The following is a 4,243-nucleotide window of genomic DNA, read 5'->3' as shown; positions in this document are numbered from 1 at the left end:
GATCGCAGGGCAGGGCTCCGTATTTGGTTAATATTTCATTGGGTAGATGTTCAGAGGCCAGAGGGGTCAGTTTGATGTATATTTGATAAGATCACTCACAAGCAGCGTTCTGTTGTTCGTCGAGGGAGTCAGACTACTAATCCCATCAGCCATCACTCCGTGAGGATTCAGAACATGAGGAGCGGTTGGATCTGGACCCGGGCGTCTGGTCCTGAATGATTCCTGTTTTACATTCGACCGGCGCCGAGGGAATTTCTGGGGGATTTCTCCTCTCTCGCTCCAGGCGATGTCTCTCTTTCTATTTCAGGGTTGTATAATTGTCACGTCATGTGATCTGCATGTCCTGTGGAAGCCAGCGAGGCCAGCGAGGCCAGCAGCACACGACTCCATGACTACATAAAAGGAGGCCGTGGAAGCCAGGGAAAAGGAAGGCAGGTCGGGAGTGCTGAGGAGCTGCAGGCTAAATGGTAATAGTGGTGCTACAGAGAGATATGGCTTCAGTAATATGTTGCCCCTACATGTGTAGCCTACCAACATCTAGGTATGTTATTGTCAACAAAATATTTAAACCTTTTGCATTCATACAGCAGGGTAGATAGCAGACAGACAGTTACAACTTCCCTCGTTAATAATAATAATAATAACAACAAATTATGTGTTCAGCACCTTTCATACAAATAAATGCAGCTCAAAGTTAGTCAAAACTACTTCCTAAGACACCTGTACTGAAACATATCCAGTAGGCTAGTGGGCCACAGTGTACAGGAAGTGGTGATTACTCAGATGATGATTGGTGCAGAGCTGGGAGGTTCTAATGTTCCCAGTGACAGAGGAGGCTGATGTCATGACTGAGCTGTGAGACAATCAGGCTGATGGCCATAGAGACGTTCAACCAATTGCCATCAGTGGCACACAAGCTTGGATTTCACACTCAATTAAGCACGAAGATGTTTAGATCTTGTCTCTTGCTGTCTGTGTGAGTGTATGTGCGTAGTTGAATGTGTTTGTGTGTGCGAACAGTATGTGTGCTTGAATAGATAGGTACTTTATTTATCCCAGAGGAGAGATTTTTGTAATGTGTATGTGCGTGCGCTTGTGTGTGTGTGTGTGTGTGTGTGTGTGTGTGTGTGTGTGTGTGTGTAAGGGGCCAGGGCCATTCTGCATACCCAACATCTGGACAGCTGACTGTTATGGGGTAGCATTCCTCAGGGACACATTCCCTTTCCTGGAATTTTGTTAACATTCCTACAACAGGAGAATTCTGGCCTGCTGGGTTGTAACCGAGCCAGATGATGAGAGTGAACAGTACTGTCATGTCAAGTGGACCTGCTGTATTAGCCACTCGTCCACCTCAAGCCCAACCATGACCAACGGCTTATTGTGTCGCGATCAGGATCAGAATTTGTTTTATTGCTTTTGAGCATGGTGCGTAACATGGACACAACATGGAACCGGGTGCAGCGACTGGATCATTTGTTTGTTGTTATAATGCCTTTACAGACGCTTAGTGCAAACAGGGTTCGAGTTAAGACAAACAATTGATAAAAGAAAGGCAAACATTTTGTCTCATTGTATCTCCTGCTGTGTGTCATGACGATGTGCGCCATGGTTACTTAAAAGGGATTTTAGGGATTCTATTTATGTAATTTCAAAGCCTTTATTGATTGGATTAACTTAAGGTCCTCTGAAATATGCATGTAATCTTCTGTGCCGTTGGAAACGCCTCAACCGGCTAACAAGTTTACTCTCCCCTCATGGAGTAGTGAGTCATTATACACAGACTGATGTGTTGTTGTTGTTGTTGTTGTTGTTGTTGTTGTTTGTACATGCATTTGTTTACACCTCTATGTGATTATGTGTAATCTTGTCTGATCTATACCCGCAAAACCAATGGATGAGCTGAGTGAGTTCCAATATATGGCACATATCCAAAGCACACACATGCACACACGCACACGCGCACACATACACACATACAGTACACACACATGCACACACACACACATACACACACATACACACGCGCACATGCACACACCCACACCCTCTTCCTCACATGCTCTGCAGTCAGAGGGGTGGGGTGTCTTGTGACACTCATTTTCCTTGAACTGCATTAACAGGGGGCCACGTACGGAAGCCGTGTGTGTGTCCGCGTACATGTGTGTGTACGGGAGCCGTGTGTATGTGTGTGTGTGTGTGTGTGTGTGTGTGTGTGTGTGTGTGTGCGTGTGGCGGGACAATAATTAACTCTTCTCCAGGCCGTTCTACTGCAGCCATTGAAGCAGAGAGCAGCAGCTATAGGGCCGGTCAGCAGTGGGAGAAAGGCCTGCTTGTCTGATGAGCCGCGGTCAGGCAGACAGCCAGAGCTATTGATGAGCTGGAGAGCATCGCAGCTGAATAGCCCTGTTTATACTTCTGGTGGGAGAGAGAGAGAGAGAGAGAGAGAGAGAGAGAGAGAGAGAGAGAGAGAGAGAGAGAGAGAACCGGGGTTTCCACACAGAAGAGCGGCTGTCCACTCCAGCATCAAAGGAGGGCCGTTTTCTCATCAAAGTCAACTCTGTCTGTCATCAGTCTGGGATACGGGACTCTGTCTGTTGTCAGTCTGGGGTACGGTCAATTCTGTCTGTGGTCAGTCTGGGGTGCGGTCAACTCTGTTGTCAGTCTGGGGTACAGTCAACTCTGTCTGTCGTCAGTCTGGGGTACAGGACTGTCTGTCATCATTCTGGGGTAAGGGACTCTGTCTGTTGTCAGTCTGGGGCTGTCGTCAATCTGGGGTGGGGTCAACTCTGTCTGTCATCCGTCTGGGGTACGGGACTGTCTGTCGTTAGTCTGGGGTATGGTCAACTCTGTCTGTCGTCAGTCTGGGGTCTGGGACTGTCTATCGTCAGTCTGGGGTACAGACAATTCTGTCTATTGTTACTCTGGTGTATAGTCAATTCTGTCTGTCATCAGACTGGGGTACAGTCAACTCTGTCTGTTGTCAGTCTGGGGTACGGGACTGTCTCGTTAGTCTGGGGTACGGTCAACACTGTCATCAGGCTGGGGTATGGTCAAATCTGTCTTTCATCAGTCTGGGGTACAGGACTGTCTGTCGTCAGTTTGAGGTATGGTCAACTCTGTCGTCAGTCTGGGGTACAGGACTGTCTCATCAGTCTGGGGTATGGTCAACACTGTCATCAGTCTGGGCTACGGTCAAATCTGTTTTTCATCAGTGTGGGGTACAGAACTGTCTGTCATCAGTCTGGGGTATGGTCAACTCTGTCTGTCGTCAGTCTGGGGTACGGTCAGTTCTGTCTATTGTCAGTCTGGGGTATGGTCAACTCTGTCGTCAGTCTGGAGTACGGTCAATTCTGTCTGTTGTCAGTCTGGGGTACAGCCAACTATGTCGTCAGTCTGGGGTACGGTCAACTCTGTCTGTCGTCAGTCTGGGGTCCGGTCAACTCTGTTGTCAGTCTGGGCTACAGTCAACTCTGTCTGTCGTCAGTCTGGGGTCTGGTCAACTCTGTTGTCAGTCTGGGCTACAGTCAACTCTGTCTGTCGTCAGTCTGGGGTCAGGTCAACTCTGTTGTCAGTCTGGGCAACAGTCAACTCTGTCTGTCGTCAGTCTGGGGTCTGGTCAACTCTGTTGTCAGTCTGGGCAACAGTCAACTCTGTCTGTTGTCAGTCTGGGGTATGGGACTCTGTCTGTTGTCAGTCTGGGGTACAGTCAACTCTGTCTGCCATCAGTCTGGGATACAGGACTCTGTCTGTTGTCAGTCTGGGGTATGGGACTGTCAGTCATCAGTCTGGGGTATGGTCAACTCTGTCTGTCATCAGTCTGAGGTACAGTAAATTCTTTATCCTTCTGTCCTTCCACAATTTGTCCTCCAACCCTACACATAGCCAACCTGTTAACAGTGGAGTAAGGTTTCTGAGGGCGGTGGTGCTTGTCTGGCCTGGGCAGGGAGACAGCAGGGAGGGCAGAAGGCTGCGCTGGTCTCTAGTGTTATCTCCCTCTGCCGTTATCACTCAGACCTGCTGACTAGAGAGCCTCTGGCATTACTAACAATAAGATACCAAGACTGTTTCACCTGAGGGGGGTTAGGCAACTGATACACTGACAGGAACATATATACACACACACACAGGCACAAAACACACACACACACACGCACAAAACTCACACACACACACATACATACATGGACAAAACACACACACACACACGACATGTACATACAGTACATTCTATGAGAAAAGGTCA

Source organism: Borostomias antarcticus (genome assembly GCF_949987555.1).
Source record: "Borostomias antarcticus genome assembly, chromosome: 6".
Classification (NCBI taxonomy): Eukaryota; Metazoa; Chordata; class Actinopteri; order Stomiiformes; family Stomiidae; genus Borostomias; species Borostomias antarcticus.
The sequence above is the reverse complement of the archived record's forward strand: the minus strand, read 5'-3'. Positions refer to the sequence as shown.